The sequence below is a fragment of the Carassius gibelio genome, chromosome B3 (genome assembly GCF_023724105.1).
Source record: "Carassius gibelio isolate Cgi1373 ecotype wild population from Czech Republic chromosome B3, carGib1.2-hapl.c, whole genome shotgun sequence".
Lineage (NCBI taxonomy): Eukaryota > Metazoa > Chordata > Actinopteri > Cypriniformes > Cyprinidae > Carassius > Carassius gibelio.
The window spans coordinates 9958271-9985824 of NC_068398.1; the positions used below are offsets into that span (position 1 = coordinate 9958271).

Below are 27554 nucleotides of genomic sequence, written 5' to 3' on the forward strand. Positions count from 1 at the left end.
GCCCATGAATTGAATGTTCATTTCTCTACCATAAGGCATCTCCAAAGGCATTTCAGAGAATTTGGCAGTACATCCAACCAGCCTCACAACCGCAGACCACATGAAACCACACATTTACATTTAATCATTTAGCAGACGCTTTTATCCAAAGTGACTTACAAATGAGAACAATCGAATCAATCACACCAACAAGAAAACAACAACAGCATACAAGTGTCATGACAAGTCTCAGTTAGTCTAGCACAGTCCCATCGTTTTTTTTTTTTTGTTTTTTTTTAGTGTAGGATAGACAAGAAAAGGTAAGTGTTATTATTAGTTGGTCAAGTGCTGGCCAAAAAGATGCGTCTTTAGATATTTTTTGAAAAATGAGTAAAGACTCGGCTGTTTGAATTGAGATTGGGAGGTCATTCCACCAGCTGGGCACAGTCCAGGAAAAGGTCAGTGAGAGTGATTTTGAACCTCTTTGGGATGGCACCACAAGGCGTCGGTCCCTTGCAGAACGCAAGCTTCTGGAGGGTGCATAAGTTTGAACTAGTGAGTTTAGGTATATTGGTGCCATGCCAGTGGTCGTCTTGTAGGAAAGTATCAGTACCTTGAATTTGATGCGAGCAGCTAAAGGTAGCCAGTTTAACCAGATGAGGAGAGGAGTAACGTGTTTTTGGCTCATTGAAGACATCGCTGCTGCATTCTGGATCTGTTGTAGAGGCTTGATAGTACAGGAAGGCCCACCAGAAGAGCATTACAATAGTCCAGTCTGGAGAGAACAAGAGCTTGGACAAGAAGTTGGGTGGCTTGCTCTGACAGGAAGGGTCTAATCTTCTTAAAGTTGTATAAGGCAAATCTGCAGGAACGGATCGTTGTAGCAATATGGTCTGTGAAGCTTAACTGATGATCCATCACAACTCCTAGGTTTCAGGCTGTCCTGGAAGGAGTTATGGTTGAAGAACCCAGCAGTATAGAGTAGTTTTGATAAAACGATGGGTTAGCTGGAACCAGCAGCAGTTCTGTCTTAGGAAAGTTGAGCTGAATGTGATGGTCATTCAACCAGCTAGAAATGTCACTCAGACAGGCTGCAATGCGAGCAGCTACCGTCAGATCATCTGGTTGGAATGAGAAGTAGAGTTAAGTGTCATCAGCATAGCAGTGATAGGAAAAGCCATGCTTCTGAATGACTGAATGGAGTGCAGTTCCAGAGATGCCCATCTTTCTGAGGATGGACGGTAGAATCTGATGATTAACTGTGTCAAAAGAGAGCAGGGCAGTCTCAGTTGTGTGGTCACTTTTGAAGCCATATTGGTTTCTGTCTAGGAGGTTGTTCTGTACAAGAATCATCGGTTGAACACAACTCACTCAAGTGTCTTTGCAATGAGTGGAAGAAGGGATACCGGTCTGTAGTTTTCTAGAAGTGCTGGATTTAGAGATGGTTTCTTAAGCAGTGGTCTTACCCGAGCCTGCTTAAATGCTGAGGGAAATGTACCAGAGTGGAGAGATAATGTGCGTAAGTGAAGGTATGACTGAAGAAGAAATCGCTTGAAAGGAAGTGAGTGGGGATAGGATCAAGTGGACAAGCAGTAGAATGATTTGACAGGATAAGTTTGGAAACGTCCTTCGCTGAGATTGGAGAGATGGAGGAGAGAGAGTGTGTATTAGTCGTTATGACGTTATCATCAGTCTGCGGTGTGGAACATTGACCACTGATGGTTCTTGTCTTATTTGTGAAGAAAACTGCAAAGTTTTCGGCTGTAAGAGTCGATAAAGGAGGAGGAGGCGGACTAAGAAGAGAAGAGAAAGTTCTGAAAAGTGTGCGAGAGTCAGAACAGTTGTTAATTTTGTTGTGGTAGTACGATGTTTTAGCAGTGAAGACATTTGCAGAAAAGGAAGAGAGGAGAGAGTGAAACACACTGAGGTGGGCAAAAGTTGTCCAAGCAAAGATTAGAGTGCAACAAAGTGTGTCAGTAGCACTGTTCGTGTCCAGAGATGAAAACTGAGAGAGTGAAGGAATTGAGGATGAAACCATAGAAGATGGAGAGAGTGACCTGCGGTGGAGTGTGTGCCACTTCAGGAGAAAGTGCGAGGTTAGCAGTAATGAGGAAGTGGTCTGAGGTTTGCAGTGGAGCAACTAAAGTGCTGTCCATGGAGCAACAGCTCATGTAGATGAGGTCCAGTTGGTTGCCCGATTTGTAAGTCGCTGTAGTGGACGCTCACTTGAGATCAAATGAGGCGAGCAGAATGTTAAAGTCAGCAGCCTGGGGTTTATCTAGGTGGATGTGCCCAGCTGGTGGAATGACTTCCCAATCTCAATTCAAACAGTCTTTACTCATTTTCAAAAAAACATTTAAAGACTCACCTTTTTGCCAGCACTTTACCAACTTATACTAGCACTTACCTATTCTTTTCTTGTCTATCATATTTTTGAAAAAAGAATAGGCCTGCCTCCGACGTCTAGTGCGTGCTCTCCGAGTGTTAGTAGTAATAGTAGAGATCTGAAAGCACATAGTGAGTACAAGTGACCTAAATACGTATTTGAGAACAAGCTACACAAAAAGCCCTCTGCCCGGTTTTCCCTGTACAGGGCAGAGGGCAGATGGCAGACAGTGTGTATGGCGTTGTGGGTGTGAGCGGTTTGCTGATTTCAATGTAGTGGATCGAGTAGCCCATGGTGGCGGTGGGGTTATGGTATGGGCAGGCATATGTTATGGACAACGAGCACAGGTGCATTTTATTGATGACATTTTGAATGCACAGAGATACCGTGATGAGATACTGAGGCCCATTGATGTTCCATTTATCCATGACCATCACATCATGTTGCAGCATGATAATGCATGGCTCCATGTTGCACAATTTCTGGAAGCTCAAAACATCCCAAGTTCTTGCATGGCCAGCATACTCACTCGACATGTCACCCATTGAGCATATTTGGGATGCTCTGGATCGGCGTATATGACAGAACTTGCCAACATCCAGCAACTATGCACAGCCATTGATGAGGAGTGGACCAACATTCCACAGGCCAGAATCAAGAACCTAATCAACTCTATGTGAAGGAGATGTTGCACTGCGTGAGGCAAATGCAGTAAAACTGCACATTTTAGAGTGGCCTTTTATTGTGGCCAGTCTAAGGCACACCTGCGCAATAATCATGCTGTCTAATCAGCATCTTGATATGACACACCTGTGAGGTGGATGGATTATATCGGCAAAGGAGAAGTGCTCACTAACACAGATTTAGACAGATTTGTGAACAATATTTGAGAGAAATAGGCCATTTGTGTACATAAAAAAAGTCTTAGATCTTTGAGTTCAGCTCATAAAATATGGGGGCAAAAACAAAAGTGTTGCGTTTATAATTTGATCAGTGTAACTTCAAGTGAATTATTGTCCTAACTAACTGAACCCAAAACATGACAGTGCTTGTGTTTTGTACAGTAATAAAATAGTTTAATTTTGGTTTAAATATCACCATGCGTGATTTTAAAGGCCATAATGAAAGTGATAATGGGCAATTTACCTCAGATCTTCCAGAACCGAAACAAAAACATTCAAACTGAGATTTCTGTCAACAAACACATCATCCATAACAAAGAATATCAGTCACGGAGTATGTATTGCAAATAATGTTCAAATTATTTATTTTTTATACATTTGATAACATCCATTTCACTGAAATGTGAGAGAGTGTTCAATTTGTCAAGCTGGTTTTGTCATGTGACCTATGGTATCATTTGCGTCGCTTAACTGTCATTCGCAACTCCTCTCCCATGGCCTCATGGGATAGTATAGTTTCCATCATATGTAGCATGAACTTTGCCGGAGGTAGCAAGTCATCCACGTACTTCGTCTGCTGTTTTATGAATACTACAAATTTTAGCATACAACTCATGTTAAATATTTCACCTATTTTATATTAAGAAACTATGCTTATTTTGATACATCGAGGGTGTTGCATTTGATCCGTTAAATGCCATCTAGGTGTTCTAAAACGCTGTAGCGTCATCTCTTTAATGATTGGTCTATGAACATATTATCTGTCAGACATACTGTACATTTTTTCAGTGTCTTGCAATGAGCATCATATTTTTATAACACCATTTTAAGTAGAAAATAGTTCCTCCCTTTTAAATCCTAATTGTTGGTTTATGTACATGACAGGTCCTATTTTTCCAGGGCCACATGCATTGAGTGTAATATGAGTAAAAAAAAAAAAAAAAAATGTTGCCACCCTGAACAAAATGGAGGAAAGGCAGAGGTATAAGGCCCATTTTGTGGGTATGAATATTTGAGAGTGCTGTGTGGTGGCAGGATGTGATGAAACATTAGAGTGTGAGATGGAGGGGTGGGAGAGGGTCGCGGCGGTTCATCAAGAGGCAGCCATGCAAATGGATGTGGGGTGGGTGGGGTCACGTGTGGGTGGAGAAGCGGGACTGTCCTGCAGTGGGGACAGATGCCACACTGGTTAGACTTCATTTCCCAGTGCCAAACACCACGGAGCATGTCAACCTCGAGCGTGCGACACTTTCCTGATGAGTCCAACCCAGCTTCACTTTCTTCCACTGTTTTAGCTTGTTCCGAAACCTCTGCAGCAGGGCTCACTCCCCATTGCAGCAAAAAGAAAAAAAGTCATGTGAGAAATCGAGAGAAAAACAGCGAGAGTGAGACGTGCGTGATGAAGAAAGAGCAGCGTGACATTTGGCTCAGTGTTGCATTATTGGCTGTGGCTGATGTGATCAGAAGAGATTACAGAAATACAATACTCACACAAATCACCTCTCTGCCTCTTCGTCTTACAGCTGTCTCTCTCTCTGCCCCACGTGTGGGACACCCTGCCGTCATAGCCACCGCTGGGACAATGAGGGACTTTAGTGTACACTTTCTGAAGGTCTGTGAATCATCTCTATTCTAGTCATTCATAACCTGGGCTCATGTAACCAAATGTTCTACATGAAGTCTGGTCCAACTTATTCTGCCAAAATCTGCTCATGGCTGTCATTCACCCCTTTAGGCCACCTCTTTACTCTCACTGAAATATATATATATATATATTTTTTTTTTTTTTTGCCCATCGGACATCTATTTTTATGCCATGCAATAAAGTTTTTCAATGACGTATGCTAAATTTTTGTTGCAAATTCTGCTGATTTTTTGCCAAGATAATGTTATCCAGCTGGCTCACATTGATGAGGTTTCTTTACATCAGTAAAATGTGTGAGGAAACTATAAACCAGTCAGTAATGTTTTGCATTGTGTGCAACAGTTTCCAGCAAATGGATCTTCGTTACATTTTAAATCTATTTCTGATAAATTAAAGAAAATTTGAAATGTATTGAAATATGTATTGAATGTATCGAAATATTAATAAAACAATTATATATTTTAAATACATATTATATATACCATTTTAATTATTTGTATTTTTTAAATAATATTGTTTAGCAAATGCACTGTTCTTTTGTGTGAAAGATAAAATAAAAAAATAATAATAATAAAAAAAAAAAAATAAACTGTAATCTCACTTAATGCATTAAAATATTGAAGGAACAATAGCACATTTAACTCAAATTAACTTAGATTTATCCACTGTTGAAACCCTCCTGTGTGGACTACATTTCATTTAGATTTCTGTTTATCTAGTTTACTTGCTACTAAGTGTCTCAAAGTAATATATTGAGAATCTTTTGAAGATTTGATGCCACTAACCTGACCAACTTTGGCAAATTCAGACCTCATTTAGTCTTTATGGATCAATCTAAAAACAATTAAGTTTAGATTTTATAAAATATGTGCACAGATATTATAGATATCATTTTGCTAACGTTTCTTGAAGTAAGTCCACTGAATCAAGCTTGGTACACTGTAAAAACAACTTTCCAGATGGACCGGTGCACCGAACCGACTGATGAAAGTTGAATGACGCCAGTCAGTTACAACTAGAACTGGCACTTTCTTGCAGTTCTTGCCATTTCTGTGTGCAATATGCAATCTGTCTGACATTATCCATCTCCCCACACCTGTGTCCAATCCTGCACTTCTGTTTTTTTCTGCTTGTCTTGAACTACTCAGAACCCCTGCCAGCATTAAAACAAGGCTCCAGACCCCCTGTCCTCTCTCCCTCTATCCAGTCACCACTACCTATTGACTAATAATTACCATAATTAATTTGGCTGGTTATAAAACAAAAAAGCGAGAGCAAGAGCGAGAGTGAGAGAGAAAGGGGGATTTTAAAAGCTGAATGCGTTCCAATTTGGCACTGTAATGTATTCATTATTAATGAACGCTCTTATTTCCTGGTCTCTGTGTACTCGGTTGCACTTGGTCTGGCTGCGGAGGAAGGGGGGAAGGGGGCTTTACTGGCTGCCAAGGCCAGTCCCACATGCACCGCCTCACCCCTTGCACATTAATTCACTTATTGATCACATTTGGGGAAGAAAGTGAAGAAAAAAAGCAGGGTAAATGGGGCCCACCACATTCACAGTGCAGATGGATGGTGAGTTTGATAACTGGACGTGCACAACCGCTATTCGAGCAACTTCCAATGTGTCAGTTTCATCCGAATCTGCGCTAACACACACATATGTGCTCAAAAAGAATCCATACAGCTCAAGCCATCTCTGAAAAGCAGCGTCGCTCCACATTCATTTCATCCGCAGCCCAGCAGGACCCAGGAACTGGATCCATATGCATCGATTCACACTTCGACAGCAGTTATTCACTTATCTGTTTACTCATTCATTCACTTATCCATTTCATCTGACTGCCAGGCCAGCAGTCCAGCTCAAAGTTTACTCATCGATCCCTTCTAGATGGTTGCTTTGCACATCCTTGATACAAGTGGGTGCAGACAAACTTCTCCGCTGTAAAGACTGTCTGTTTTATTTGACTGGCCTAGGGGTGGGCGATATTCTGCTTAAAATGGAATTTGTCAACCCGTGTAAATTTTTCATGAATGCATTGTTTTTGCTGTGGACATGTCGAAGTTTTCTTTCTGCTAGACTGCTGCTGAACCTGAGTTTACAGTCTAAATTTAATGTGATGAGATAAAAAGAACTATGTACTGCAAAATAATAGCAAGATAAAGTTAAAAATGGTTACACTGTGTGAATCGCTTTGGGAATTATTGGGTTATACCCGGATAAAGTGTGCTTTTATATTGAGTTACTATATGTTTTTGCCAAAAATGTATTACTATATGTATTTGCCTTTTATTTATTCATTTACTTTATTTAAAAAAATTCAGAACTGCAGAAAAGGCTTATCATGCTCAACTAAAAAGAGAAATAGCTCATTTGCTTGCAATAAAAAGCAGATATTTATTTTATTTTTACAAAGTGTTTTTTTTTTTTAAATACATGAATACTTTTATTTTTAATTTGCAATTCATCAAAGAATCTCAAAAAAGTATCAATTAAAAGTTATCACTAAAACATTGAAAAAAGAAATGTTTCTCAGGCAGCAAATCTGCATATTTCTAAAGGATCATGTGACACTGAAGATTGGAGTAATGATTTACATGAATAAATAAATAACATTTTAAAATATATTGCAATAGAAAACAGTTATCTTAAATCATAATACTATTTCACAGTATTACTGTATTTGCGATAAAAAAAATGCAGCCTTTGTGAGCATAAGAGACTTTGAAACTTAAAAAAAAAAAAATCTTACCAATCCCATTTGTTAACCTCTTTTAAACAATAGTGTACATGACCAAAAAAAAAACCACAAAAAAAAAAAAACATCTAAAATCTAAAATTACTCTTAAAATTATTATAAGTATTTTGTTCATTCATTTTTTTTAATTACTTTTCTATGTAATCTTTGGCCATCCACAATCCACTGTGCTATTGAGTAAGAAGGACATTTTTGGCCATTAATTTAAAGAGACTTCTTAGCATCTCGTGCAAAGCCAGCCAAGTTTTAAGCTGTGCCATGAAGTTTAAAAGTAGTTCAACTTCAAAAATCACATCTCGTGAACACTGTGTTCTGCACCATTGTGTTGCACTCCATCTAGCTGCTTTTGAATGCAATGCGTGATCCATTGTTGTAGAGCTCTGAGTTTGGCAGGCTGCTGCTTAATAGAATGACCTGAAAAAAATATCACAAAAAAAAATGACCAATCAGATTGTGGCGAACGCACATCGACACAATGCGAGCTGAGCAAATAGAGCAGGGGACAAATGAAGGAGCTACACACCTGCATCACATTACAGAAGCCCTGCCAAATAAACCGCCGTGTGCAAAGAACAATGGGAAACAAAAACAATCAGAATTAGGGTCCCTGTAGAAATTACTAATCAGACACACACCGGCACTGCTGTGCCGCACACACATACACATGCACACGCAGACACACATGCGCAAGCTGCGGCGTGTAAAGCGTCATGGTGTCTGGGTGGCAGACAGGCTTTGGAGACAGCAACGGTGAAAATTAAATTCCATTTAAGCCTAATCCCATTTACAAACTCTGCCGAATCCCACTGCTATTGTGACAGTCGGGCAAATCTGTCTCAATTGTTACATTGCGGGAATCAATGGAGAAACTGGATAGCATGTAAATAATGGAGCACGGAGCCTGTGAGGGCAGAAGGAGCCGTAGGGTCAGACGAGAATGCTTTAGCAAGAGCGGTGGAGAGGATAAATGAGACGAGACGGAGAGACGAAGGGCTGGGAATCTGTTTCATTTTAATAAAAAAAAAAAACTGGAACCAGATTATTTATGACGTTTGGCTCTGTTAATGGTTCTTGAGCGCTTGTAATCTTCTATAAAAAATAGATGCTTGAATGCAGAAATAAACACCAGTGTGTTATGAACAAACCTAAGATTTGTATGAGCCAATTTTATATAAAGAATGTCAAAATGACTAACAAATTATACACAGCGCAAAGTAATGTAACAAACAATTCAAGTTAAAAATTTGTTACAAATTATTTATTCCATTTGACAACGTTAACAGTTCTTGAATGCCTGTAAACTTCTATTAAAATAGATGTTTGCATGCAGAGATAATCACCAGTGTATTATGAATGAACTAAAGATGAGCCAATTCTCTATAAAGAATGACAAAACGACTCACAAATAATTATCAATGCTCTAAATCGTTGAAATAAATGATTAAAGATACACAGTTGTTACAGATTATTCAGATACATTAATGGTTCTTTATCACCTATAATCTTTTATGAAAATAGATGTTTGCAGACAGAAATGAACACCGGTTTATTATGAACAAGCTAAAGATTCGTATGAGCCAATTTTATATAAAGAATCTCAAAATAACTAACAAATCCTACTCAGTATAAGGTAATTAAAAATAAATAAATAAATAAAAAATTTAAGATAAAAATTGTTACAGATTATTTATGACATTCAACAATGTTTATAGTTCTTGAATGCATGTAAACTTCTATTAAAAATAGATGTTTTCATGCTGAAATTAGCACCAGTGTATTATGAATGAACTAAAGAGACGTACAAGCCCATTATCTAAAAAACAAAGTCAAAACGACTCACAAATTATTCTTAATGGTCTAAACAAACAATTAAAGATATGCACTGTTACAGATTTGGTTGTAAATTATATATTTTTAGGTTATTCTAATAACAATTGCCTTGCCTAATAATTATAATAATAAAAAAACAAGACTTACAAATGTATCTTATTATCTTATAATAAGTACTCCAATAATCTTCTCTCTCTCTCTGTATATATATATATATATATATATATATATATATATATATATATATACATAGATCATAAATTACTAAGACTGAAATAAATATATTGTAATACTCCAATAATAAATTAAATAATATATCTTTAATAATACATAACAGGATGCAGAAATGTAATTCCAGTCTTATTGTAAGGAAGCGGAATTAAAACATTATATATATACTTTAATTCCCATCCTGAGAGAGAAGGATGACTGGGAAAACCAGAAATCCCTCCAATCTCTCCTAATGTGGAAAGCACTGTTAATACTTGACCGTCAATTCAAAAGACACAGAAAGTGATGATGGAGGTAGTTTTTTGGTGTGGCGCAAGCTCCAGGAAAGGCTGCGGAAGGTTGTCCATGTCGTCCATGCTCGAGAGGCGAGGCAGGCGTTCATTGCCCCATGGGGGCTGGGCTGTGGGGAACAGAATAAATTGTCTTCCCCTCCATAGTAACAGCTTCTCTCTAATAGAGGACTGGCAGAGACTGAGCCTTTTCCCCGGTGAGAATAAATATTCTCATCTGCTACAAAATGGTTCCCACTTACGGCACGCCAAGTATTCTCCTCAAAATATTAACATTAGGATTATCATTTAATGGAGTGTAATTTGGAACCAAGACTTCCACTGTATTTTCTCGTACACTTTTTTCCCCTTTTTATCTCCATGGCATGGTGTTGGTTGATTCACGACAAGGGGTGAATCTTAAAAAATATTTTGTATGAAAGTCATGACACTTTCTCACAGCTCAGGTCTCGAGTCAAACAAACTCAAATCATCCATACGGCTGTCAACTCAATGCATGGCCATAACTGCCATACAATTTAATTGCATCGATAAATTATTAACATAAAACAGTTCCATTTCACTCTTTTAACTTTTTAGTTGGTGTGCAAAAATGTTTTAAGATATATGAAGTCATCTGCTCTTTTCTATTTATTTGCATTTGCGACCTTGATCTATAATTCTATTCTATTTATTCTATTTTTGAGCACACTTTAATTAATAAACAGTCTGAAATAATGTCTTTAAGAAACATTAAGGGAACATATGTATGTAAATAAATAAATAAATAAAATAATATTTTGAATCAAAAATCGTTTTGATTTACCAAACATCACTTCTGAATTTTTTATCAATTTAAACCTCAACCTTAAGATTCACAACCCTACTCGTGACTGTAATGCAAAACAATATATAATGAATATAAACATTAAAAGTAAAATATTTATACAAAATAGTAGTATCTTTTGTCTGTCTTTAATTTATGTGATTTAATTTATTTCAATTTAAGAAAAAACACTGTATTTAATTTTTCCTTGAATGAGAATCTAATGTGAATCATCGAGACTAAAAACGTCCAGATTGGCTGCAGTAATGGGCATTTGAGAAGAACTCACTAATATCTAATTTAATTTAGCTATGCTTTCGATGTTTACATCATCAGCTTTCATAAAGCATCTTTAAAAGCAGATGGGGTTGAAAGGGACAAAAAGACATTCTGAAAAACATCCCCCTCCTTTGGTCTCCTGATTTCCATTCCCTTCACATCTTACTTCGAATTCATGTCTCATTTCACATGCGCTTCACGTTCGGCCTCACACTCAAATTCACCCAATTCTGCATGCGGCCGCCGTCGCCGGGTCATTGTGGTTAGGGCTGACACTCCCTGTCAACACTCCCATCACTAACCTCCATTACTCGCCCACTTGCTCTCCCCTTGCTTCCCCGCTCGCTCACTCATTTCTCTCCCTCTGTCCTTCCCTCGTTTGCTCGAACTCTTTAAAACGGGCATTCTATGTCCTGCCATCTCGTTAATCGACACAATCATTCACCTTACTGCCTGCTCCGTAACTCCACACCGACGCTCTCTCTCCGGGCCAATGAAAGATTTACAAGGACCTTTAAGTGTTAATCAGGTTGTCATTCATTCAGCCAAAATCAGAGGCCAGATAAATAAAGGCTAAAAGCTTGTTGGCTGGTTTGGTGTGTGTGCTCGTCGGGTGACACAGTAGTGGGTTCTAAGCAAACAGAGATCGATTGCAGCACCTCTGGGGTCCCCTGCAACTTGGAAGTGAGAGAAAGCTTATCGCTCAATATCATTCTGGAGACAGCTTCCTCCTGCCTTTAACCCTCGCACAGCTCTTTTCTGTCCACTGCCGCTACACCTCTTACATCTGACATGCATGTCCAATACCGACTGGCTCATCATTCCCTGTGGCCTCACCTGCGCTCCAACTACTGACCTCCTCTAAAAATCCATCCGCTCTGTAATATGTGGAGAAAGATATCCGCTAACATTCTCATTCATCTCAAAGGCAGCTGCTCAGCTCAGGGATTTTCAAACTAGGGTCCCGGACCTCCGGAGTTGTAAAGTTGAAGAGACTTTAGCAAAATTTAGGCAAAATTTAGTTGGCAAATAAAGGTCTAATGTCAATAGTATAAAGCTCATGCAGAAGCCGTTTTCAAACCAAGTACTTTTCTGTTGGTCAACAGGCTAATTTACCAGAATAAAATTGTAAATGCTGTGAAATACATTTGAGAAATATTTATCCCTCATTTGATATTCGAAATCGCGTGGATTCCCATTGAAATGTCTGAATCCCAAGGAAATTGCCATAAAACAGAAAACACAACCGCACCATAAGAGGGTTCCAGAGTTTGCCGGAAATGTTTTTTTTATTAATATATAATATGTATAAATATAAATAAATAAATATAATATTATTTATTTATTTATTTTATTTGTTGTAGTAGTAGAAGTAGTAGTAGTAGAATGGACAATGTTTTGTCTCCATATTAATCTTTTTTTAGGAAGGAGGTCCTTTGCAAGAGAATCATCATATAAAAAAAAAGTCAATTCAACCAACATGACTTGAAATCTGTCCCAAACCACTCATGAGCTGTAAAGTCAAATAGGGCATATAGGGTAGTTTTAAGAGTCCTCTAAAGAACTGGCCATTGGTACAATATCTACATTAGAGTAACAAAAACTTGCATGTAATTGGCAAAAAAAAAAAATAATAATTATCAGAGCATGCCTACATTTACATGATTTTTGCCTACAGATGATGTACTTCAAACATCTACTTACAGTGGCTAACTAGTAAAATTGTAGCCCTCTGGTCAAAACCAAATGCAGTCCACATTTAATGCCCATAAGTGCCCAATTGAGGGCTAGAAATCAACAGAATTCACCACCCAGCAGTCTGCACATTTTGCCTCCACCCAAAAACATGAACTCAAGGTCCATCAAACACATCCAACACCTCGACCTCTAGCCCCCCTAAATGCAGTCTGCATTTCACAGCAGCAAATGCCCAATTGAGGGTTAAATCTAAACAGCATTCACCACCTACTGGTCTGTGCATTTGCCTCCACCAAAATACATGAACTCAAGGTCCATCAAACACATCCAACACCTCCACCTCCAAGTCTCCCACTGTTCCTCTTCCTCTCTTATCCACTTCTCGCTAGGGCTATGCAAATAATCGAATGCGATGATCATGTGCATACAATTAATCACAGAACCAGCTTTTACTGACAAGATGCGCATGATCATTGCATTCGATTATTTGCACAGCACTACTTCTCGCCTCTTTCCGATGTCTGTTATCTGTCCTGGCTGTGTTCAACTATAAAGATCCACCTTTCCATTGCCACTCCTTCCCTTGCCTTTGATTTTCTGTCCATCAAGGGGGCGTGGATTAGTGCTCTCTTGTTTATCTGCTCATCTGTTTTATCTATCTATCAGCAAGGCCTCCGTTGGGCGGCGACAGCCTCTGCTACGCACTAATCCCGTATCAGCCCGGCGCCCATCCATCAGCCTGCTGTCTATCACGTCAGATCCATCATCCGCCCATCTGTCTCCCACTGCCCACGTGAACCACCGGATGAAGAGATAGAGCGAGAGAAGTGCAGGACAGAGATGAAACAGAGGAGAATAGAGGGGTGGAGATGGGTTCTGCTACGCTAGCAGGCCTTCTTCCACCCTCCCCCATCCGCCCGATCACGTACAGCGAGCTTTGCATGTCCCGACATGCTTATTACCTCCTCGGTTCATTCCCCTGTAATTTGTTTGTTTGTTTGTTTTCCTTTCCCTTGCTTGTTAATTCTAGCCAATGGGAAAGGCGCCAATGGAGGGAAAAGCTCAGGATGGGTCATAAATCCCATCAAGCCCTCGTGCAGCTGGAATCCGCCTCCGCTACCCCTCCTCCACCCCCTTCCTCGTGAACGAGGGATTCAGAACAAAAGCTTACTGCCCTGAAAAAGACTCGATATCTGGGTGCACGAGGGTCAGGTTGATTGCTATTTATAGACAAGGACGTTTAAGTGCAGAGGAACAGGAATCTAAGAACACATGCTGGGTGGGTCTATGCACCGCTGCATTGATGCAAAAAGCAGCACAGGTGCAAAGACAGGTGTGCCCATGGCTGAAAGGAAAGGTGACTGTGAGAGTATCGGGTTAGGAGTGAGAGAACGAATCGAAAGGAACCGACAGGCCCCCACGCTGCCGATCTTGTCCGATGGCCCATGTACATCATGACAGCACCTTTAATCCGGAATTCCGTACGTGTGGCCTTTGCTCCGTAAAACGACTCTTGCGGTGTTCTAAGCACTGAAAGAGAAAACAAGCATCTCCAAACAAATTTGTCTCTTCCACAAATGAATGAGAGCAGACAGCTGTCAGGAACAATCCATATCCATCCTCAGTTAAGCAAAGCTAATTAGTTCCACAACTGGGTTTCCTGTCCCACTCAGAGACGCGGCAGACTGACAGAGCTCCCTATACGGGACATGGGATCAGTGACTCATGTGTCAGCCCATTTTATGGCAAAATATCTGTGCACATCCGGCTGCGTGAGAGAAATCGTGCCTTTTGACTTGTGCCCAAGTATATGCGTGTGTGTTTGCAATTTAGAGGAGGATGATTATACAAGTGTGAAGGTGCCTTGTTCTAAATTTTGTTGCCGCTAAAATAGAAAAGATGTTTAACAGATGCGATCACCAATCAAGACCGGCACAAACACACACCCACACACTCATTTACATGTGCACACTTACCTACACATGTGAACGCAACATCACGCTCAAAGAATCAATCCCTTTCTCAAAACAAATAACAGAATAAAGAGTGTGGATACTCCAATCGATTTTGCACCTTCAAAGCATTAGAGTTCATCACCATGTCGAGCTCTGCATAGCCGCATGACCCTCTGTTTGAGCTGAAACTACATTAATTCAGGCGATCGATATAAGCAATCTTTGGAAGAAATCAAGGCAGCGCGAAAACAAGAATCCATGGGAAAAGAAGGATGACTCATTTTAACAAAACAAAAAAACTCAGAGGTACTTAAATGCCAAGTGTTTTATTTGCACCTGGGTGCCAGCCGAGACCATGACTGGGCAAAAAGAGTGATTAAGACATTGTAAAGCCGTTAAAAAGTGTATGTGTTAGTTCTAATAGGAAGACCATGTCATTCATTTGTTTGTTTGCATTCAATCAATCAGAATGTAGCTTCTGCTTTAAAGGTCCTCTAACAAACTACCTTTCTTTGCATCATTTGCCAGCGCCCCCTATCAACCCACCACCATTTTGAGAAAAAAAGGTCATTATATTATTTTAATAAGTATAACTAAATATATTTGATCAATGTAATTAAAAACATATATATTAAACAATTATTATAAAATATAATTTAATACTTCAAAACATAAATTGTATTTATAATTTATGATTAAAAATAGAGTAAAATCTGTATATTTTTAGAATTTAAAATATATATTTTATATTTCAATACATTTGTAAATTTGATTTATTCCTGCAATGACAAAGCTGAACATTCAGCAATAATTACTCCACTTTTCAGTCACATATTCCTTCAGAAATTATTCAAATAAAATAATTTTTAAAGAATTTTTGATCCATTTCCATTTCTTATTATTAATTTCAATATTGAAAACAGGTGTGCTGCCTAACATTTTTATTGAAACCATGACACATTTTGCTTATAATTATTTTATAAGTTCTAAAGATCAGCATTTAGTGGAAGACATTATAAATGTATTTACTATCACTTTGATCAACTGTATTAATCTGCATATTGATTAAATTAATTTCTTTAAGTATTTAAGATTTTAGGTATTGATTGCAATTTAAAATAGTATAAAGGATATAATTAGAAAAGCATTAAAATAGCACACACACATCCTTTAGCTAAGAGACAACATTCATATGCACAATAACACGCTGTGGCTCCTATACTGGGCCGCACACAAGACTCGTCTCTGCCAGCTCATTAAATACAGTGGTTTGCCCTGGTTATAATGAGGTCAACAGCTATAACGTCTAAAAGCACATCAGCCAGAAGTTAGACAGCTGATACAGTGTTGACATTAGATTCTGACAGAATGTAAACTGCATGGATATTAGTCCTGTGCATGGACTGGAGGGCATTGTTATGGTCATGTGGATTTTGCATAGGTGAGCAGGTACTTTGCTGAGGGGCAGCGCTGCACATTGATTGGACTGTGCACTCATTATGGGATGTGCTGCCGTCAAGGCTGCTAGCTTCTGTTCAGAATGTTTGGTGCAATTGTATGAGCTGGGAATCACTGGCAATCTATAGAAACGGTGGTGTGGTTTCAAACAGATATGCATGCTTCAGTTGCATTGTAAAAAGATTTTTATTTCCAAAGCCGTGACACTACACAGATGAAATTAAAGAAATAGCTCACCTATAAACGGAAAATTTCTGAAAGTTTACTCAGGCCCTGCAAGATGCAGATGAGTTAGAATCTTCATTGTAGCAGATTTGTAGAAATGTAGCATTACATCACTTGTTCACCATTGGATCCTCTACAGTGAATGGGTGCCGTCATGATGAGAGTCCAAACAGCTGATAAAAAAAAACAATAATCCACACATATCCAGTCCATCAATTGTAGACTTGTGAAGTGCAGAGCTGCATGCTTGTAAGAAACAAATTCATATTTGTGCGAAGCATATTTCTCTCCTGATTCAGATGAGATTACTTTTTCACTGGTGAAAGCATTATTATGAATTATGTGCTAAATAGAAGCAATCGTTTGATGTTAAAATTGCCTGTGGATTACTGTAATGATTTGATCAGTTTGGACTTTTGTTCTGACGGCACCCATTCACTGCACATAATCCATTTATGTGCAAGGGATGCAATGATTTCTCATTTCTCTAAATATGTTCCAATGAAGAAGCAAACTCATGTACATCTTGGATGGACTGAGAGGAAGCACTTTTTTGTGAACATGAAAATAGCTACATTTTGCTGGAGAAATGGAATGATGCTTTTAGAGTAAACATCTTTCATCATTCACCCAAAAATAAATAAATAAAAAGTGTGTGGATATTAATACACGGCCTTGTTTGTTCCAAATCTGCTTGTGTTAAAGGTAATGCCAGCATCTTACTGTAGGTTGCAACTCACAATGAACCACATAATCTGCTGCCATTAGCTGCCCAGCTGTTTCAACCATTGCCTGTGCATTTCCATTGTCGCTCGGCTGCGTGCTGAACATTTTTTGCTCTATTTATGATGAATATACAGTACTAGACAGATGCGACAGAAGTGCAGGCACATTTGTTTTGCTGTAAAGTGATGTGCGCTAGTGGGGATGTTACAGAGTTTTCAATCATATTCGGTTCAGTGTTGTGTTCAGCTTAGGTGCTCTTAGCAGTCCCTTACCACCACTGAAATACTATTGTAACTAACTGATGGAAATGTCACATACTGGATAATCTGTTAGAAGAGTGAGGAAATCTGCATCATTTGTAATGCAACGATTGCAGCCACACTTATAGCATTTATAAACGCTTCCAGGCAACTATTTTCTAGCAAATAAGACGGTTTGCTTCATAGAAATCATAGTTTAAAAAGTGATTACTGAAGTGAAAATTGTGATTACTTGAGGCTATTATGGTTTCATTTCAAATACCACCATTAAATTGTGGCTGGTTTAGTAAATGACTGTCAGGCTGTAATTTTAAAGCAACAATTAAAATGTTACAAGACTACCAAAAAAGAAAGAGACTGAGATTGAAAATCCAAAATGCGTCATTTGCTAAATTTTCTAATCAATCATAATTATACTAATAATTAACAGATGATCTACAATTGAGAATAAAATTGTACACTTTAAAAGAAGAAACAGGGGTTATGTGTCAGAGCAAAGCAAGTCAAGTTTTATTTTCTTGCTTAATCTCTGGCATATTGTTTGTATTCTGGACTACTTTAAGTTACTCAGTTATTCTGTTTATATCTGCAGCTTCACTCGTAAGCCAACCCTCCTTGTTTTCCCTAGATGCATCTCTCTCACTTTAGCATGCTCACGACTACTGAAGTCTGCGCTGTTTGAATTAAAAATGTTCAATAAAGACTTTGAATCTTCTTCGTGCCGTCAGACTGTGAGCTATGACTGACAGCCCTGGGGGGCTGTTCACTCAGGACATGTTCTTGCGTTCCATATGTGCTATTTTTTAATTGTTCATGTTTGTAAACACGCAGCAGATGGATACCTCACTGTATTTTCAGCATCTTGCAACACAAAAAAGAGTTAATGCTTATTCTAAAACAATGAACCCATAATTTACACAGGAAGGTTATTTCATAAATATGAGAAGCATAAAATGTCTACATATATTTATAATCCCTGCAACAGAGATGCAGGTAACATAGGTTATGATTCATCAGTAGATACCCAGTTTCATAATAAAAAGATTAAACATAATCTGTGGCTCTTTATTTGTTGGCAAATTAGATATCGATGTGTCATTGGAGAGGAACTGAGCTGGTATCGTATCGAAGCCAGTGTTGGTATAGAGCCAGTCTTAGGCTAATAGAGTCTATCTGAAGAGTGTGGGTCCGTGAAAGACTTTTTGCTCTTTCTCTCCCTTTTTTTGGGTGTGAATTATTCTTCCTCTGCTCCCTTTTTTCTTCCTGCTGTGGTTTGACAGTGCCTCTTGTTTTCTTTCTTTTTTTTTTTCACAGTGCCCTTCCACTTCTCTTTCCAAGGGCTCCCTCCTGCCCCCCTCCTTCCCTCTCTCTGCAAACAGGCAAACAAACAGCTGCCTTTAGTCCCTGGCTGGTTAGCTGTGGTGCCTCGTCCCTCAGCTCAGAGAACTCCCTGACAAACACACACACGCAAACCTATACCCAACATATCTGAATTCAGCTGGGAGAACATACTAACAAATGACCAGGCGTGACATAACACTGCACTTATCATGCCTATTGATCTGCATTGATTAGGCCAGGTCTATTACTGCATGACTGTGAAACTCGATTTAGTGACATATGTGGTATGTGCATGAGGTACCTATTTTTTTTTTTTTTTTTTTTTTTTTTTTTTTTTGCAGAAAGATAGGCAGAAGGTAAACATCATCGTAGAAACCAACGAATTTCAAAAATTTTTTACAAACTGACTTATTTAATATAATACCTTTGTTTAGCAAAGTGTGCCAAAATGATTTTCATTTATTCTATTTTTGTTTATTGTTTTAATTAAATAATAATAATAATAATAATAATAATAATAACAACAGCAACTTTTAATTGATGATGATTATTATTAATTAACAATTATTTAAGCTACTTTTGTTGTTATTTTGCTAAATTATTATTATTATTATTATTATTATTATTATTATTATTATCATTGTTGTTGATTGTTATTGTTATCTGTATTATTATTATTTAAATAGTAATATTACTGTTATTTTATTAAATATTATTTTTACAAAACTGTGAATGTGGTTTCATTATGATAATTGTGCCAAATTATTATTTAATAATAATAAAAATGATAATAATAACTTCTACTTGGTTATTATTATTAATTACTAATTATGTAAGCTACTATTGTTGTTATTTTGTTCATTTATTATTATTATTATTATTATTATTATTATTATTATTATTATTATTATTATTATCATTGTTGTTGATTGTTATTGTTATCTGTATTATTATTATTTAAATAGTAATATTACTGTTATTTTATTAAATATTATTTTTACAAAACTGTGAATGTGGTTTCATTATGATAATTGTGCCAAATTATTATTTAATAATAATAAAATTGATAATAATAACTTCTACTTGGTTATTATTATTAATTACTAATTATGTAAGCTACTATTGTTGTTATTTTGTTCATTTATTATTATTATTATTATTATTATTATTATTATTATTATTATTATAACTTCTACTTGGTTATTATTACTAATTACTAATTATTTAAGCTAATATTGTTGTTATTTTGTTTATTTATTATTATTATTATTATTATTATTACTAGTATTATTATTATTATTATTATTATTATTTAAATAGTAAATATTATTTTTTTTCAAACCTGTAAATGTGGTTTCATTTTGCTAATTTTGCCAAAAGTATTAATTTAATTAACTTACATTATTTTTATTCTTATTCTTATTATTATTATTATTATTATTATTATTATTATTATTATTATTATTATCATTATTATTATTATTATTATTATTATTATTGATAATAATAATAATAATAATAATAATAATAACTTCTACTTGATGATGATTATTATTCATTACTAATTATTTAAGCTTCTATTGTTGTTATTTTGTTTATTATTATTATTATTATTAGTGTTATTATTATTATTATTATTATTATTATTTGATATTTATTCATATATAATTATTCATAATCCATTCATAAATAGGCCATTCATTTTTATTAATTATATTTTACCAAGTATAAAACATCACTTTAGAAACCAAATGTACAAATTTATTTGCACACTTGTGGATGTAGCCTCATTCTGCTGTGTGTGCCAAAATTACTATTTAATTTTATTCAAGTTTTAATGAAGTGAAATTGTAATAATAATACCAATAATAATACCATTTATTATTTTTATTATCACCTGTGACCAGCTAGCTGAGAACCTTCACAGTCCAATGAAAAATCAACTTTGCCAAGTTAGCCGAGATTTAGCTGAGCACTGCAGACATTTTTAGCTGTTTCTCCCCAAATATAGCAGGTTAGAAACACACACAGCATAAATGTTCAGTAGGAAGACTGCTATTAAGTCTATCTGGGAGTTCTGTTGAACGTCTGTGAGCTATTATTATTATCAAGCTCTGTAAGCTATTATATTTAACACTCTCTCCTGCTCCCTCCATCACCTCCACAGCTCCGTTCAGCTTGACTTCCCTCTCCAGGCCGGCGCTCACGCGGGGAGCTGACTGACAGGATGTGAACGGGATGATGCACGACTGACATTTCGTATCCCATCGAGCGACTTCTTCCATTTCGTTTTCAAATGAACGTTTTCAAAGTATTTCGCTCAAACCAAATCAGCGTGGAATTCCCCATTCAAATTTGTACGAGCACGAGGCAGAAGTGGATTCCGCTCGCACGCGCATTATACACAGAACCGTTTCATAACTTCCCACACGGAACGCAAAATTATGAGCTATAGTTGCTTGTTCAGCCGGCGGCAGATGGCAACACCCTTTTATGTGATGATCAGTGAAATGATTCTGGCTTTCCCTTTAGCTGCTAAATCTGCATCAAACGGCATGCTAGCTGGGAAAAAAAATACCACAGCAGGAGCAGCCTCGTGTCTTGTTTAATATGTTGGATAACCAGAGCAGTTTTGGCCCCGCTTCTCAGAGGCAGCAAAAGGCGCTTTTAATTGGGGAATGTCTTGGCCTGGACGGATTGTGATATTAAGCAATCACACAGTGGTATTGTGTTGGCGACAGAAGTAGGTGTGAAGCCATTTTGAAAAGCTTTAGCTGGCAGAGTCACATTTGACAGCAATACCCCAAGTAAATTGAACCCCCGTATCTCAGCGCTCCATTGATTGGGCCCTATTTTAGCCTTTAACAGCTGTAAACCGACGCAACCCACCGCCCTTGCCGAGTCGATAGACATGATCCAAAGACAGCAGCCAAACAATCCACTATCTGCCCAGACGGACCCATTCGGCTAATTTAACATGCACTCAATTTATGAAAAAGAGCTTTCATTGATTTTTCTATTCATATGCACTTGTTGATTAAGACATTCCATTGTGCTCTGCGATCATGCCGACGATTCCCGATCGGTGTGGTACAGAGGTGCCTACTCCTCCTTCTCTGGTTCCAGATGTAGGATTTTTTTTTCTTTTCACATGCTTTCTGAGACTTGCACAGAAGCCTTGATGCCTGGCGCCTGCAGTTACAGACTGCTGCATTCATCGGCACATTCAGAAACAGCACTTCACGACACAAAGGCCGCAAGGAAAGGGACGCCCAGTTCCTGCTGCTTTTGTGCCTTTGCACAACAACTGGGACAGTTGCAACAGCCTCCGCACAAACTCCTTTCTATATTTCGCTCTGTCACCCCCAGTGAGTTGCAAAAACCCCATTCATTCAGTAATGAGCAGTCTCATAATGCAATGATTGACTGTCAACACATAATGAACCAACAGAAAAAGGCCAAGGCTGTTGCGAATAAACAAACATACGAAATATTTGCAAACAATCTTTTGCACCAAAACTATTCACACTGATTTTGATGACAAATTTGTCACTCAATGAAACAGTTCGACTACCTTAATGAATTCTACTAACTTCAAACTACTACAAAAGTCCTCCCAACCAAAAAAAAAAAACAACAACAAAAAACAATAAAGAGACATTTACCAACGTAAGCGTATATTGTATTTTAAGGTGATGCTGTAACAGTGTATTTACATAAATATACACTAAGTAGTATTAGTGAAACGCATGTACTTACTATACATTAAAGGTTAGGGCTAAGATTTAGGTAAGTTATTTGTAATTATGCATTTTTTATGAATTATTCATTATGAGTTTATTGTTATTTCCGTAGTAAGTGCATGGAACTGACACATTAAAATCAAGTGTTACCATGCCGTTATTCCTGATTAAAACTGCAATATTTCATTTAAATGTTTAAATGTTTTGTTCAGGGTTAGTCCATGTAATTATGCATAATTTACAGTTTTTACTTTTTAGTTAATACATGTAACACAACAAGGACACTGTAAAATCAAGTGCTATTTTAAAACACTATCAACATTTAAAAATATAAAAACAATGGTAAACAAATACATTTCGTAATTGAAATCTGATGACGATTTATTCATGTTTGCTTTAGCTACTTTTTCGAAACAAAGCCTTAAATGCTGCAGTGTCCATATGGACCTCAGAGGACACTCCCTCTGAATGGGCCTTACAGGAAACTACAAGCAGCAAAAATCTTACACTACTGGATGATTGACAGCATAACAATACCATAACCCAGTGGGGGCCCAGAGATACAGAGAAACAGACAGTGAGAAAGGAGGAGAACAGAAGGAGACAAAGGTCTGAATCTGTTCTAAAAAGGAGAAAGAAAATAAAACAGTAACCGAAAAAGCAAAGGCCTTGTGCACTCATGAGATGCTGGTGCACGGAACAAGAGAAAATAAAAATGATATGTCCTCTCAGCAGCTGGCCTGGACCATCTGCACACACCTTTGCTTAATGCAGCTAAGTGCACTTGAGGAGGATAGAAAACTGAGAGACGGTAGGATTCAAAGGAGCGTTAAATGCCGTGAACAAGCGCTCTCCATAACTTTCAATCCAGAAGGTCAAACCAGGACAATGTGCAAGTCCAAGTCCTCAAAGGTTTTGTTTGTTTAAAGATATATGGAAGAAAACCGTGGGGAAATGTCAAACTGTATTTAGTGGAAAGCACACAGAACAAGCTTCGCCACTGAATAAAAATCACCCAAACCTTGCTGTTGCTGTCTCTGTTAGACGCACAAAAATATCCAAAATATCGTGATGCACTCTTTTACATAACAGAGAAATTCATTTAATTTAACGAAAAAATATAAATAAATAAAAAAAATGCATATTTAATATAAAAATTATAATTATTTCTCCCCCAGTAGTCCATGAGCAATACTGCTGTATACAATTTACTTTGTACTTTCCTCGTTGTTTTTTTCTGTAAAATTGTGAGGGAAATAAAACCAACGTTGGAAGCTTTAGCATCACAGACGTTGTTTCAAGGCACGGTGAAATAAGCTAACAAATCATGCATCTGACAATAATGTTGCTCTGACTGAATCACTATGTGGATCCATATGTCAAATCCAGACCATTGCCGTTAAAGCTCTGCCAAAATAAAGAAGACACAGATGCGGCCAATCTATCAAACCCTTTTCATCATACACAGGAAATGCTGAGCACTGGCCACTTTGGCAAAAGCAAAGGAGAAGCGACTCAAATAAATTTCTCCAATGATTACTGCCACAATATAAAAATGGGAGCTATCATTAATATTGTGCTAATGCTTGACTATAATTCATCTGCTCGGAGCTTAGAATAATTGTTCTGACACTCGGACAGAGACACATAAATCCTTCGCTCTGTTCAGAAAGAGTGTTTGGCAGTGAACCAGTCCTGAAGCGGAGCACTGGCATTTTAGACCTAAACCAACATCAAGAGGCTTCTGCTTGCACCGAGGCGTGACGTTTAAAATGGAACCTGCTGCTTTGAGGAGATTCAACTTTGGTCCAGTCGTGTCCATTTAGGCTTCCTGAATGTCACCCAGCCATTCACTTTTCCCACCAGCACAAAGCAATGTGCAATTTTGCATAGATTTGACTCTTAATATTTAAGTGTCCTTGTGATTTATCTACCTTAATGTGTAAATACAGTGACATTAATGCTTATATTACTGCTCACGTTGGGCCTGTTCATTCAAGACATGCAAAGGTCGAGCACTGGATTATTTTATACCATGTAACACTAGAGTGCTTTAATTCAAGGTTTCTTGCAGGTCCATAACATATAATTAGATATTAATGGTAAAACGCGCTTTTTCAGAACAGAAATGTGATATAGATGATACGTGATAGAGGTATAAGAAGCCACTATCTTTCTGAATCTCTGTATGGCTCTTCATTTCACGATATCTCATTACGTCCATTTAAATAAAGGTTAGCTCAAATAAAACTGCGTAATTTATGGTGTCGCCGTTTATTGCGTTGCAAGTACCTGCAACATGTGCTCAAATATTTAGATAATATTTCTGACTAAAAACAAAACACATCACAATAACGACAGTCATCTGTCAATGTTTGATGATTTACACGCACACGTATTTGTATCTACTTTACACGGAACATAAAAACATGCAGGTTATTAATGGATTCTAAAGGTGAGTGTATAGTTGGATCAAAGTGTCAGCTTTGACATTTTGTGGGATATAAATGACCCGTGCGGATCTATCATTACGCGCGAGCGTTTATTTGTGTCTGACGTATCAGGTGCGCGCGCGTGGTCTACATCCATCAGCATAAAACATCAATAAAACACCAATAAATAAACCTCGTTACATGCCAGAGGTGACTGAGATATCCGTGCCGAGTCCTCTAGCAGTATATCCAAACCATCATAAAAAACCTCGGGTCCATACCTTACTGCGTTTCCTCCTGATCTTCAGTGAATCTCATTCATTCTTCAGTCCTCCTGTCGTTTATCTGGCGTTTTCTCCTTCTTCGTGCGGATGCATGCAGATAAGAAACGAATGGAGCAGTCCACAGAATTAACGGAGGGAGAACATTCGTGATAAAGACGCACAAAACGACGAAAAACTATCCGACATGTCAATTTACAAACTCAAATGACCGCGCTCGCGTCAAAATCCTAACAAAACAACAACTCGCATCGTCATGCGATGTTTGACACGCGACTCACTGATAGCAAGTCCACATGAGACGCGAATGAGCGAATAAAATATCGTCCGCAGTCCCGTTTTCAGCACTGAACATAACGCGAAACGTCTCCCCAAATCCAAGAAGGAAAACACCGAGGCGCAGAGACGTCAGGAGTGGACGCTGGAAAGCCCGTAAGTGTTCATGCCGGATTCCTTGTCGTATTTAACACACACATAAGAGCAAAAATGAAAGGTTGCGGAGTCGACCCATGTGTCCTCCCGCCTCGAAACCAGCAGTCGCTCTGACTCCCTCCGTCTGAAGAAGCGTAACGTCGATGTATCTCTCTTTCACAGCACACCGACTGATTTCTTATCAGAACCCCGTCTAAATTAATAAACCATATCCAGGTTTATTAATTTGCACCCTGCGTGACCGTGCGCAAAATGACAATGTATTATTGATCAGTCTCAATGGCTGATTCACTGACTTATTCAATCTGGTAAATAATTAAGGATTGCTTTTATGCAGCTTATTTTTTAAGGCTGCTATTTTTAAACGAATACTGTAGCTGTTGTGAATATGAAGATTTCCTGACTGACCCGACAAATGTCTTGAAGTCTGCTGTCCAGCATGGTCTGGTGGGGTGATATTGTGTGATTATTCAAATGGCTTTTGGTGTGGGACGCCTCTCAGTTGAGTTTCCACTGTTTAGGAGTGTATTGAAGGGGGCGTGGTCTGTTCGGGGGCGGCATTGAGTTTAAAGGAAATGGGCGGTGCTTGTGTCGGGGGAGTGGTTTGTCACAAGTGATAATAATCCTCCTTCTAGTCAATAAAACATCTTTAAAAAAATTTAGTTATTTCTTTCCCTTCACAAAACATATGCTTAAAAATTACATGTTAAACTATTGCCATTGTGTGTTAGAACACAGACTTCAAAATAATAACCACAATGCAATATTGTCTAGTACACATTATCATGGATGTATAGTAATTAATTATACATGCAACATGTAATGTAGCTGTAAAGTGCTACATTATCTTTTAATAATCAATTTTAATCAAGAGTCACTAGACTAATCATTACTGAGAAATGTGGTCAATAAAGACTTATGATTAAATATATTTTTTAAAATTAATTCTCACACACATATTACCTATGATATATAGAGGCTGCATACCAATTACAGTTGGCCTATGCCAGTGTCCTCTGTGACAGCCCGTTTCGTTAAGATTCAGTGTTGACCTTAAGGGATTTGGTTAGTGCTCTATTTGAAGGGCAGTCATGATCACATTAACTGTCAAATCAGAGGAAACTGGCTCAAAGTCAACAGGATAGCCTACATTTTCCTTTCAATACCAAATGACTTTTTTTTTAATAGTTCTGGCCAGAGCAACGGACCATTTTCCCTGACAAGAGAGCAGCAATATGTGCTCAGACTTTTGATTTTATTAGATAATCTATGAGGATTTAATGTCCTCTCTGCTTCCTATTACTCTTGCCCTTCCAATTTCTTAGAACACACTCATATGTATTTTTAGTCTATGTATTCAACTAATGTCACACAAACAAGACTGCCATTGTTTAGACTGTCAGGTAGTTATGGTCGTGCTGATATTATTATTACTTTTTAAAAACAGTTCAGTAAGTTAAAGTAATATGAAGTTAAGTTAAGTTAAGTCAGATTTTTGCTCTGCATTTAACCTATCCAAAGTGCACACACACAGCAGTGAACACACACACACAGTGAACAAACTCCTGGGAGCAGTGGGAAGACATTTATGATGGTGCCCGGGTAAATATTGTGTATAACAGATACACATATAAGAGTAGTATATAAGAGTAGAAAATATAGTAGGGAAGTAGTGCTATTCTATAGTAAGATTCTTTAGATAATAATATGATATCTATATTACACAGCAACTCCACTGTGAAATGACTTGACCATTTGCATTGTAAGACTGATCGCTCAGCTGCGTATTTCCAGACATGTTTGTATGTTTGTGACCTTACATCCTGCTGTTCACAAAGTGTGGGTTCCAAAATCTGAAGGAATACAGTTTTCTGACCAATTGACGTTAAGTAAATTTACT

At 37.6% G+C, this 27554-nt stretch overlaps 1 protein-coding gene across 1 annotated transcript in view; it reads right to left on the bottom strand.

Moving 5' to 3' along the window:
• Positions 1–26046, bottom strand: part of LOC127953714 (adhesion G protein-coupled receptor L1-like) — a 161644-nt gene extending 135598 nt beyond the window's left edge. The window contains exon 1 of the mRNA XM_052552986.1: positions 25223–26046. The gene's annotated coding sequence lies outside the window, so the exon portion shown is untranslated. The remainder of the gene's footprint in view (positions 1–25222) is intronic.
• Between the last annotated feature and the right edge of the window lie 1508 nt (positions 26047–27554).